The sequence below is a fragment of the Geotrypetes seraphini genome, chromosome 4, assembly GCF_902459505.1.
Source record: "Geotrypetes seraphini chromosome 4, aGeoSer1.1, whole genome shotgun sequence".
Lineage (NCBI taxonomy): Eukaryota > Metazoa > Chordata > Amphibia > Gymnophiona > Dermophiidae > Geotrypetes > Geotrypetes seraphini.
Genome location: NC_047087.1, coordinates 56022364 through 56036069, shown reverse-complemented (window position 1 = coordinate 56036069; position 13706 = coordinate 56022364).

The following is a 13706-nucleotide window of genomic DNA, read 5'->3' as shown; positions in this document are numbered from 1 at the left end:
TAATACGTTCCCCCCCCACCCGATAATCGGCATCGCTCCCCCCCCACTCGCAAAGGCCCCCTCGCTCCAGCCGGCACCCCCCTGCATGAACCGGCCCCCCTGCCCGAACAACTTAAACTTACCACCCTCCCCCCCTGTCTAGCGCAGGCACAGATCGTGTGCCTAGAAGATCATCCGGCTTCCGCTTCTGCCTGCCTGTCTTAAGCATGCATCTGCGCATGCTCAAGGACTTCTAATTCTCCCTCTAGAGGGAGAATTAGAAGTCCTTGAGCATGCGCAGATGCATGCTCAAGGCAGGCAGGCAGAAGCGGAAGCCGGAAGATCTTCTAGGCACACGATCTGTGCCTGCGCTAGACAGGGGGGGGTAAGTTTAAGCTGTTCGGGCGGGGGGACCGGTTCGCACGGGGGGGGGGGGGTGCCGGTTGGAGCGAGTGGGCCTTTGTGAGCGGGGGGGGAGCAATGCCGGTTATCGTGAGGGGGGGGGGTGCTCGCAAATCGAGTCAACACTCGGTTTGCGAGTCAAAAGTTTGCTGAGTGTTTTGCTCGTCTTGCAAAACACTCACAAACTGGGTTACTCGCAAACTCCACAACCCAAAACTTTAATACAAAATACTGTATGTGCTCATATTGCAAGACCTTTCTTGTTTAGAACAGTCACTACACTCCTGCAGTGTCAGAGAGAGAGAGAGAAGAACCATTGGCTCAGTTGTGTTGATGTGATGTGTGTCTACTGTATGTACTTGTATTACAAGACCTTGCTTGTAAATCAAGTAAATAATTAATAAAATGTTTTTTCTTGTCTTGAAAAACACTTGCATACCAAGTTACTTGCAATCCAAGGTTTTACTGTATTAAATGAGTGGCAAAACATGGGCCACATCTTTATTCAAAATTTTCTCAGGACACTAACAATTTAATTACAAATTCAAACCACATTATGCATCTCAGTGTAGCTTCATAACTCATCACTATCTGGAGCTATTCGGTGTTGAACTAGCCCCACTCCCCACTAGTCCTCAACATGGCCCAAATTCCTATTTCCAGCAGGACCCAAGGTGTTGCTGGAGGAAAAGTCCATAATCTGTTATTAAGACATGGGGGAAGTGTCTGCTTGCCCTGGATCGGTAGCATGGAATGTTGCTACTCTTTGGGTTTTGACCAGGTATTAGTGTCCTGGATTGGCTACCATGAGAATGGGCTACTGGGCATGATGGACCATTGGTCTGACCCAGTTAGGCTATTCTTATGTTATGTTCTCATCTGTAGGGGCCTTTGTTTTCACTTCTTATTTTAATGTATTTTTTTTCTGGGAACTTATCAGTGTTTTTTATAATGGGAACAAAAATGGAAGAGAATTAATGTGTGTGGGATGAGGGGGTAACTAATTTCTTCAGCTAAATAATTCAATCCACTTCAAACAGACATAGGAGAACTCACGCACCATTCATACACCCTCCAACCAAAAACGTCAAAAGGAAAATACTGTTCGACAACCTCCTAGCCATTCGAGCTGCAACACTCGACCCCCAACTCTACAACCAATTGACATCGACCACAGACTGCAAAACCTTCAAAAAGAAATAAAAACCCTTCTATTCAAAAAACACATAAAACCAAACTAACACAATCAGAACTGTCCCAAGCATCACCTGCAACTACTCCATATGTACTTCTGATGTCATGACAATTCAGACATAATTTATGTTATGTTTGGAATATAAGAAAATTTTCACTGCCTGTTTCTATTCTGACCATTTATTCCGTTTCATGGTCATTACAAAAAATATTTTTTTACATGGGGGGGGGGTCAAAAAATGATGGGCCCCGGGTGCCACATACCCTAGGTACGCCACTGCTCATACCCATACTGCAACCATACATTTTCCCTTAAAACTTATTTTTCCACAACCTCTTCAATAAATCCCTGATCTCCCTCTCCCCCCCCCCCCCACACACAACAGCCTCCAGAACCACACAGCGGGTAGGCAGGGTGGGAAAATTATTTCTCTCCAACACCATCCTACACTCCATCCTACCCCAAAATGACTCCCTACCCACCAAAATTCTCTACATAACCTCCTCCAAGCCCATTCCCTTATCCCTATGCATTCTCCCCCCAACACTACCATCCAATCAAGTGTTCCACTTGTCAAAGAATCCTTCACTAGAGAATGACACGGGGAGAAATTTTTCCCCATCCCCGCAGGAACTCAATTTCCCCGTCCCGTCTTTGCGAGTTCTGCTTCTGTCCCTTCCCCATTCCTGTAAGCTCTACCTTAACCGCACAAGCCTTGGACACTTATGATTTTGAAGTGTTTGAGGCTCATGCAGATGAGTATGAAGTTTTCAGGAATGGGGCAGGGACAGGAAAAGAACTCACAAGGGTGGGATGGGAAAATGATTTCCCATGGAGATGGGGAAAAATTTGGCCCTGTGTCATTCTCTATCCTTCACTCCAACCAATCATCTCACACCCATACCAAACACCTAATCTAAACACTATATCTTCCATCGGTTTCTCTAGTACCCCCTTCACCATATTTCCAAATTATACTTGAAGGCTTAAGCCACTGTTATATGCTCACAGTATAAGACTGTAAGCACTCTTAATCTTATTTTGTTAAGTGCCAACTTACAGAAACAAAATTCTATGTTTTGACATTGTTTTAGATCATTGATTGAACCACATCCACATAATTTTCTTCTTGATTGGGCTGAGAACTTTTCAGTACTCCCTCATAATTCTAAAACTAGTTGTGTATATTTATAAGACAGTTGTGCACCTAAATGTATAAAATACAGAATTTTTTTGCACCTAAGTGTACCATTACCTGTGATAAGGCCGATAACATGTCAAAACCGGGCCAGAGAAAAATGCGCCGGCAATCCCATGCCAACAATCCTGAGCAGGACTTAGGCGCTCCACCTTTGAACAATTCCTGTTAGTGCACTAGGGGTGTGGAGGGAACCCCCTACTAAACTTATAAGTATTTGTGCTCCCGTTGGGGGTGGGTGGGGTGATTTCCCCTCACTACACTGAAAACTGCCGAATATCCAAAAAACGAAAGAAAATGTCAGTTTCCATTGTAATGGGGGTTTTCCCTCCCCCACCCCCCCCAATGGAAGCGCAAACACTTATAAGTTTACTGGGCGGTTCCCCCCACTCACACAGAGTGTTAACAGGAACTGTTTTAAGGCCACGCACATAAGTCCTGCATGGGATTGTCGGCACATTTTTGTCAGATGCACTTTAGTTACGGTACTGATAAGGCCAGTAGGGCAGCTAATTTGTATTCTATAAATATTCACTCAAATGTCCCCCCCTCCCAAATGTTGATGCACCAATACTAGATTTATGCTAGTATTCAGTATGGGCATTTAGACACCCAAGTGGCCATACAAAATAGGTTTTCATACCAAATTAACAGGGTAACAGGGAAGCACCCTGTTGTAGAATTTATGTTTCAGAAATACAGTATGTACTATGTTTTCCCAAAAATATGACACTGTCTTATATTAATTTTGGGCCCAAAAAAGGCACTAGGTCTTATTTTCGGGGTAAGTCTTATTTTTTTCATGTACAATAATCATCTCTCCCTTCCTCTCCTTCATCCCAATTCTTCCTCTTTCCTTTCTCTCCCCCACATGTGCAGCATCTTTCCTCCCCTCTCACCCATCCCCTTATACAGTATCTTTATATCCCTCCCTTCCTCCCATCCCCCTGTGCAGCAGAACCCTTAAAGCTTCTATCCTTCCCTCCCCTTGTGCAGCAGAACCCAAGTTTTCATAGGTATGAAAGATCTACAACAGCTTTTTAATATAGCCTTCAGTCTCCAAGGCTAATGCTAATTTTTCTTTACAGATGGGAGAGGATAGAACAGAGGTCACTAGGTCAGCAATCTCTTCAAGTTTGCTGATTTCACAAATAGGAAGATCAATTAGTTGACTTGTTTCTGGCATTTCTTCAAAGCGTTCCTATTCTGATTCATCAATGAGGTCCTGTGTGACATCTACTAAAGGGTCCTTACCTTGAACTTGACAAATCTTTTCCCAAATTTCATCACAACCAACCTTTTTTTGAAAGCTAAGGGCCAAGTCATAGTTTTTGGCTTTTGACTAAACAATTAGGGCATCCTGTTGTTTCTAATATGCCGTGCTTGGATTTATTTTTGATTCCAAAAGAAGTGAACCATCTGCCTCAGCCTGCACTAGCAGAGACATCCCCTTCAGCCGCTCTACGTAGGTAGATAAGACGTGTCTGGTGTACCTGTCATCCCATTGCTGCTTCTCGTTCAGCATGTACACCTTCACCCGCCACCGCATATCTGACAAGATGCCATCTGCGCGCTTACCGCCACCCCTCCAGCACCTCAGCTGCTACCGCAGACAGGCAAACTGCACCAGCAAGTTTCACCACTCTAGTTACCGTACAGGTCCATGGTGAACAAACCAGGCCTCTGTGGGAACATAAGAGGAGAACTTCCGCTTCAGCTGTCCTCCTCCTCCTGCATCATAGCCTCACGCCTGGGAGCACGATGCAGCCTGTGCTGCCGACACTGCCGTTTGTTACCAGGTACAGTCTCGCAGTTGTGGTTTGGATAAGAGGGAGGAAGCGGGGTGGGGAAAGTGCTGCTGCTGGCGACTAGGGCTTATTTTCATGGGCAGGGCTTATATTAAGACCTACTCCAAAAATCATGCTAGGGCTTATTTTCAGAGTAGGTCTTATTTTCAGGGAAACATGGTATTACCTAGCTTCATGTAACTTAACATAGTAAATGACAGCAGATAAAGACCATCCATCTGCCCATTAGTTATACCCATTACAAATATATGATTAAATTAACTTGTCTTTGATATATCTGGGTCATAGACTGTAAAGTCCACCTGGTATTGTCCTAGGTTCCAAATGCTGAAGTTCCAAATGCCAAGCTCACTCCAGCCTATCCAACCATCCTGTTTGCTGATATCTATCATAAAATCTGTCCAGTAACATCCTCATGTTCCAAGTTAGTGGCGTTCCCATTGATGCCCTCCCCAGCCCATCCTACACCAAATCACCACATATGAGACAAAGACTGTGCAAGTCTGTCCTGTAACGGCCTTAGTTCTTCAATTTACATTCTTCATTTTCTAATTAGATATCCTCTATATTTATCCCACACTTTTTTTGAATTCCATCACCGTTTTCCTCTCCACCACTTCCCTCGGGAGGGCATTCCAGGCATCTACCACCCTCTCCGTGAAAAAGAATTTCCTAACAATGCTCCTGAGTCTTCCTCTCTGTAACCTCAAATTATGCCTTCTAGTTATACCATTTTTTCTTCTCTGGAAAATATTTTGTTCTATATTAATGCCTTTCAAATATTTAAATGTCTGTATTTGGCACATTTCATTTAGTTAATTTATACTTGTCTAAAAATAGTTTTTCTAGGTAATTTACACATCAAAATACTTATTAAATAGCACAGCACATAATAAAATCATACACACTTAAACAATAAAGTATACAATTTACCAAGAAAAATAAAATGCTTTTAATCTAAGTTAAAATCATACAATGCCTTCATAAAAAAATAAGATTTAAATTCTTCCTAAAAATACTATAATTCAACAAAAATTATGCTATTGAAAATAAAGGCCCATTCGCCAAGCTCCAGTGGAATGTCATGATTATAATAACATAACATAACAAACAATTCACTTATATACCACAACAACCTCACAGTCCAGTGGGGTTTACAGTGTTTATAAGAGAAACTGCATCCTCAAATTATGCCCCCTAGTTTTACCATAACTTATACTAATTGATAGTATTGTGTATTTCTGGAATTACGAAGGGCCACTGAAAAGTTCTCAGTCAACCAACAAAGCTGAGGCAGTCTCTATCGAGGGATCTACACTTACCCCCTATTTATGAAACTGTGATAGCAGTTTCTAGCATGGGGAGCTACGCTGAATGTCCCGTGCTGCTCCCGACACTCATAGGAACTCAATGAGCATCGGGAGTAGCGCGGGCCATTCAATGCTGCTCCCCGCAGTAGAAACTGCAATAGAAGTTTCGTAAAAGAGGGGGTTAGTCCGGTGATTTTCCACTTTTTTTTATTGCATCAGAAAAATATGGAATGAAAAAAATGGAAAACCACTGGACTAAGTGCATAGTCTTCGATGAAGACTGCCTCAGCTTTGTTGGTTGGACTGAGAACTTTTCAGCAGCCCCTCAAATGGTCTAGTTTTCTCTCATTTGTTTACTGTTCAGAACTGCAAAGCTGTAGTGGTATATAAAACAATTGGTATGTTGTGCTTTTCCTTCGATCTTTTATATGTCAGTGGAACTTTCAAAAAGAGCCTTTGATGTTGTCAAGAGGACAGTAGGCATCTCAGTAAATCTTCAATCAGAAATGGGATGGGTTCTATCACCACAAAAATTTTAAAAATGCAGTTTCAACATTTTTATCATATTGTGGGGTGATTTGGGCTTTAATACATTAAGAATCCCTATTTTTGCATTATATTGAAAAGCCCAAGAGCTAGTCTCGACGGGCGACTTTAACGTGGAGCTGGGAGGCCCGCGGAATCGCCCGTGGTTAGGCAAAAGGTGGGGTCAGTAGGGCAGGAGCGGCAAGATCCGCAGTGGGGGAGGTCTTTCCCACCCAGGGTTAGACCTGCAATTGGTCAGTCGCGGCCGGAGGGGATTGTGGGTGGGGGGGGGGGTTAAAAGAGGGGCTCTCAGAAGATCATTAACGGTTTTTGGTCCTCTGAGGCAGCCTTCCCGCCCGCCCGCCCATTATGTTAGGGGGTGGGGAGTTGGAGATAGAATGGAGGTATCCCGAGCTACTGGCTACTGGGATCATCAAGGGATGAGCGGTTGTCCGGCTGGGAGCCATGCCTGGTGGGTCGGATGACCCTGGTCAATGGGGCATGTGGGGACATGCCACCCCTCGGACCCTTGCTTAGATGGCGGGGTCGGGGGCCAGTTACATCTGTTAAGGTAGCTCGGGTTCAAGGTCACAATAGTGATACCATTGTTTTGGGTAATTGAATAATGTGTTATTTATGGTTGTTGGTTAATATGTATTTAAGATATGTTAAATGTTATATAAATATGTTTAATGTTCAATAAACAGGGCTGTGGCCAGGTTTCACCAACACATGTGTATGTGTCTCCTTGGGAAAGTTAGAGGTAGGTAGGTTGGGGGAGGTTGTGTTTGCTGTGGGGCCGCGGGCCGCTCCAGGTTCCGCTGTTATGACCAAAACATGAGATTGAGAATAGAGAGTTGCGCAGGGACAGAAATCCCACCCGTCCCCACCTGTCTCTGCCAGGATCCTCTCCATCCCCACATGTCCCCGTCAAGATCCTCTCCGTCCCCACCCATCCCCGCAAGGAATTACATCCATCCCCGCCCGTCCCCATAAAAAGCAGCAATTATTTCTGACAGGATCATCAATTCCACAGTTTGTTTTGTGTTTCCTCTGCTGTTTTCCTTGTGGAATCTCTTTGGTGGAACCCTTTTTTTGTTTTCTGTTCAGGTAATTAACTTATAAACCCCCTCTTTTACTAAGGCTGATGTGTCCATTATATTATATGGATGAACCCTGCTTCCAAAGCCTTCCATCCCCGTGGGAGTCCTGTTGGCTAGAGGGGGGTCCCCATGGGAGTCCCGTGGGCCAGAGGGGGGTCCCTGTGGGAGTCCCGTGGGTTAGGGGGGATTCCCGCGGGATTCCTGCGATCCCCGTTCCCATACAGACCTCTAATTGAGAACTCTATTATTAGGAGTTTTGTCTACGATTTATTGGTTTTACTACTCACCAGTTTGAAAAGAGCATAGATAAATCTAAATCTGAGTGTGTTTGGATTTATTGGTGTGGAGTTTGCCTAGCATGCTCTTTAAAAAGATAAAACTAGAAAATGCAAGGCTACTCAATCAGTCCTGTTTATTTTAACATATTCCATAATCAGACTCATAAGGGCTTTACAAAGTTTGGGCTACTTTGCAGAGTAAATAAGGAACAATATCTTTAGTCACTGGAGCCACGGCAGGTTTTTCATGTAGTTGCCAAAAAAAGAATGGATTTATCCTTCTATTCTGGGTTTCATTCAAGATCCATTGAATAGAATTTCCCAGAAGTTCATCTTTTCTTGTTTGGTCAAATGCAACATTTTTCATGGTTTAAAGGAGCTCACGTCATTACTGGGTTAGAAATACAAAAGAACCAAGTGTGTCATTGTGTAGGGTGGAATGGAAGCCAAGGCTCTTTCTTTAAAATAAAATCAAATAAAGCCTCATATAATTTCATACAGCAGTATCACACAAGTTCAAATAAGGTGCTGAGTATATTTTTAGAGTATCTGATGTTCTTTTCTATTGTACAGTTTGTGGGCAAATAACAACTGAAACAGGTACAATGAAAAGAATAAAAATGCATTACGTAAAAATGGAACTTTATTAATTAAGGATATGTCTTTGTGCATGCTTAAATGTATTACTCACTTTTGTTCTTGGAGAAACATGATATCTTTGTGCTAAATTAAAAATGCTGTATTCATGGCAGTCTCAGATGCTGAAAATAAAGCCCAGTAATTTTTTTAAGATTTTCACTGAATCATTAAAGATAAATTCAAAATGACAAATATTCACAGGTCATCTAAATTTAAACAGCATTTGCACACTTAAATTTATGGAAAACCAACATCCACATGAGTAAGGGGCTCATAATCGAAAGAAAAAAACGTCCAAAAAGCGGCCTATGTCGGCACTTGGACGATCATAAGTGAAAGACGTCCAAGTGCCGATAATCAAACCGGTTTTTAGACGTATTTCTAAACGACCTAGGCCTTCATAGTGCCGCCTAACGACCATAGCTAAATGGGGCGTTTCAGGAAGAGTGTCGAGAGCGGGATGTGGGCGAGACGTGGGCAGGCTTAGACTTAGTCGTACAGCATGTATAACCGAAAGTTTTACAACAGAGTCTAGACGGAACTTGGACGTTGTGACTTAGACCATGTAAAACATGGTCTAAGTCACAAAAACCCACCTAAAGTCACCAGATAAGCACTGCAAACACATAATTCAGACACCACACACTACCCCAGTGATCACCGACCCCCCCCCCCCGCCCTCCATAACACTAGATGTATTTTGTGGATAATGGCAAAATATTGCCGCTACTTGGATAGTGCTTGTGCACTGCATTATCCAGATATTCAGTATCAGTCACAACCTGGGTACCACCACTGATTATCTTCTATCTGTAGTGGCTGATGTTTAAAAAATAAAAGCATAAAAAAGCTGATCATTGCAGGCTGACTATCAGCAGAACTGTTATTAAAATATTCAGCATGACACTCAGAAAGTAAAAGAAGCTTCTTTACTTATTTTGGACTAAATATAACTTGAACTAAAGTATGGTACCATATTAACACACATAAACATTATAAACATTATTAAGAAATAGGTTCCATTGCATAAAATAAGAGTGAGTAGCATAGCTGGTTTTAAGAAAGGTTTGGACAAGTTCCTGGAGGAAAAGTCCATAGTCTGTTATTGAGAAAGACTTGGGGGAAGCCACTGCTTGCCCTCTATTGGTAGCATGGAATATTGCTACACCTTGGGTTTTGGCTAGGTACTAGGGACCTGGATTGGCCACTGTGAGAACGGGCTTGATGGACCATTGGTCTGACCCAGTAAGGCTATTCTTATGTTCTTATGTTAATATCCAATATGTTAATGGCATTAGCACATTATAATATGGTAGCATCTGTTACTAAATCTGGTCCATTGTATCCTTCAAGAAAGTCTCTATATTTGAAAGTAGACATTTAAAGATAAATTCAAGAAAAAGCACCTTATGGAACTGCCATTATATACTGTGGACCGAAAACCCCCCACACCAAAATGTTTTTTTGTCGTGTCTTCCACAAAACTCGACCAACTCTTATGAAATTTAGTGTGTTGTGTCCTGAATGCATTTGATGTAAAATGTTGTAAATATTTCCCACAGCACCACCACACTACCTTGTGAAAATTAATTGTTGCTATGGGATATGCACCGAAGCAGATGATAGTTTGTAGCCAGTCTCTGTATCAAAATGGTTTTCACTGCAGAAGACCAAATTCTGATAAAGAGCTTGGTACTGCTAAAAGGTTTCAGTAGTTGACAATTAGTAAAAGAGTTCTCACAGAAGGGTGGGAACAAAATCGGCCTTGATGTGCTATTAAGCCAGATCCAAGCAATGGGCACTGAGGATCATAAGCCAGGCAGTGGATGACCGTGCTTGATATGTACACAAATATACATTGATGTTGTACACGATCTTGTACTGAGCCAGGAGGCTACAACTCGCCAAATAGCAAGAGAAGCAGGAATAAGCCAGACAACTATGGTTAGGATAATTCATGATGATCTAAAATTAAAGTGTCTTAAAAACCGTCATGCCCAGAGTTAACTTTACGCAAAGACACATGCCTGAAATGGTGCAAGTAGATTTTGACCACGTATATGGAGCACAGTGTCAGATATTTACAGTAGTTTCATGGATTAACACAGAGAATGATTGCCTGTACGTGCCTTCAACAACAGTGAAGCATTGCCATTAATTCCAAATGTCTACTATGGACCCGCCCGACATTCATTCAATCAGGCATGGTCTCGGTCGCAATCTTGAAACTTGGATTCACAGATCTGTTCTTCATTGATCCTGGGGTTAAGATCAATGACACATACTACCAGAACATCTTCTTGATGCAGAAGCTGTTGCCATGTCAGGAGACTATTCTATCTTCCAAAAGGACAATGCCCCAGCATATCGGGCAAAGGACACCATAGAATTGATATATCGGAAGACCCCAGACTTTATTAGTCCAGATCTCTGGCCTGCAAATTCACTAGATCAAAACCCGGTTCTAGATCTGGGAAGCTGATACAGGAACAGATCTACCAAACAGTGATATCTGACGCTGAGGACCTTAAACAGTGCCTCATCTCTGTTTGGGCTGAGTTGAAGCAGAGCGTCGTTGACAAGTCCATAGATCAGTGGTGGCCAAGACTGAGGGCAAGCCTTCATGCAAAGGTAGTGCATGTCGAACATCGGCTTAATTGAAATACTACTTTTTGACTTTATATTTTTCTGTAAGATACACCATAAAACCTTTTGATGTATTTTTATTCAGTTTATAATTCATTATCATAAGGTAGTGTTGTGGTGCGGTGGGAAATATGTACAACATTTTACATCAACTTCATTCAGGACATGATGCACTAAATTTCATAAGAATCGCCAAGTTCTGTGGAAGATATAACAAAAGACATTTTGGTGTGCTTTTCTTTGGATAACAATGTAGAATACTTGCATGTCTGCAGTTTTGTACCTAACTTTATCTGAGAGCACTTATGTCATGCCAAAGGATGGTATAAGTGCTCCTGGCTAACTCTTATCAGTTTGGCGCATAACTCTTAATTTTCTATAACCCTGACATCCACTCTGACATGACATTCTGACATCCACACCCCTGAGAGTTTTGGCAGTAAAGAATATGTGCATTCAACTTTTAAAATAGCAGATAAAGACAGTTGGGCGTACAACTGCTAGTTGGTGCCAATCAGTGCCAATTAAAACCAACTTAAGCCAATAACTGTTTTTTAACTCCAATTAACAACCATTTATTAAGGGCCCCTTTTATGAAGCTGCACTAGATGTTTCTACTGCAAGCCAGCATGGTAAATGCTCCTTCGCTCATGGAATTAGGCTGCTCACACAACTGACCTTATTCTATAAATAACCATTCTTGTTATGGCTTTCTATATAAGAACTAGGAGAAACTATCAAAATCATAAGTCTCAAAATAAAGTTTCACCTTTAGCAGTCACAAACTCAAATATTCATACAGTCCATGCAATTATTCATATAAATTCAAGGAAAACACCTCAGCGGCTACTCTCAAAAACCATTATAATTTTGTTCTGTTTTGTGGCTGGCTATGATAGTCTAAAACAGAACAAAATTATAATGCTTTTTGAAAGTAGCCACTGAGGTCTTTTTCTTGAATTTATATGAATAACTACATGAACTGTATGAATATTTGAGCTTGTGACTTCTAAAGGTAAAACTTGTTTTAATCTAATCTAATCTAATCTAAATCTTGGGTTTATATACCGCATCATCTCCGCAGATGGAGCTCGACACGGTTTACATGGTTAGGGAAGGAACGGAACTCCAGTGGAATTATATAAGTATGAGAGAAGAGAGGTTGGTGTGAGAGTGCCAGGAGCGGGACGGGGTTACGTTCTGGAGAAGAGCCAGGTCTTCAGATGCTTACGGAATGGTAGAAGGGGGCTCAAATTGCGGAGAGGGGAAGGGAGACTGTTCCAGAGCTGAGTGATTCTGAAAGGGAGGGAAGAGCCAAGTTTACCAACAAGGGAGATGCCTTTTAAGGAGGGGTAGGATAGTTTTAATTTTTGAGTGGATCTAGTGGAGGTTGGATTTGAGGAATTCCAGGATAGAGGGATAAAAGGAGGAAGGATACCGTGGAGGATCTTGAAGGTTAGGCAGGCACATTTAAAGTAGACCCTGGAAATAACGGGAAGCCAGTGGAGTTTGGATAGGAGCGGTGTGACATGGTCAAATTTACTTTTTGAGAAGATAAGTTTGGCCGCGGTGTTCTGGATTAGATTGAGACTTACCCTCTCTTCTATGAAACCGCACTAGCGGTTTCTAGCTGAATGGCCTGCACTAGGAACTCAATGAGCATTGAGAGCAGCACGGGCCATTCAGCGCGGCTCTCTGTGCTATCTCTGTACTAAAACCTGCTAGCGTGGTTTCATAGAAGAGAGGGTTATTCTATAAATTGCATGTGCAAATTTGCATATTAAGCATTCATTTTGTTATACAAATTTATAAAATTAGGGATTGAAAAGGAAATTATCGATGTAAGCTACCCTTAAGGTGTGTTATTTTATAACTAAATCATACTACGTTAGCACAGTTTCATTTGCTACTAATCTGGGTTAACAGTAAAATAGCCCATCATAACGATATCTCATGTTGATAACTTCTCTCTTTAATGAAGGAAACAGCAACATGTCAAGTTGATTTATTTTATTCCACGCAGCTAGAGAAGTTAACTTTTGTTCCCCATTTTAATTTTTTAATTGTCAAACGCTTAGAATGTATGACTAGCCTTTTATCAAATTTTAATAAAACTTGAAACTTGAACTTATCCAACTTTTTCAGAAGATAAATCAATTGGCCAGACTCTTCCATGGTCATTCGTTCATCAACTTATAGTTGCTTCATTTCTTGAGAGAGGTTAGGTACATTGACTTTGTTTTCAAAAAGAATAGCAGATAAGTGAAAATAGACCATTATCCATCTTATGCTTGCCATTCAGTGTAAATATGTTACTTAGGACTAGGGATTTTGTTTGTTTGTGTATGTATTTATTTATTTATACAGGTCATTCCATGAAAACAGCATAGTTCATTTTTTTAATTAGCTGTACATAACTATGCAGTAGTTATTTTCAACCAGTGTAAACAAATGGCGTACAGGAATTTTATAGGAATTTTTGTGTGTATGTTCTGAAATGTCTTGGAACGGAAACAAGAGAGCAAACGTTAGGTATGAATGTGCAGTTGCTTTGCTTAGAAAATTATATTCATATTGCACAGCTGGGGGCATTTAGAGGACTTAATTAACAAGCTCCGGCCTT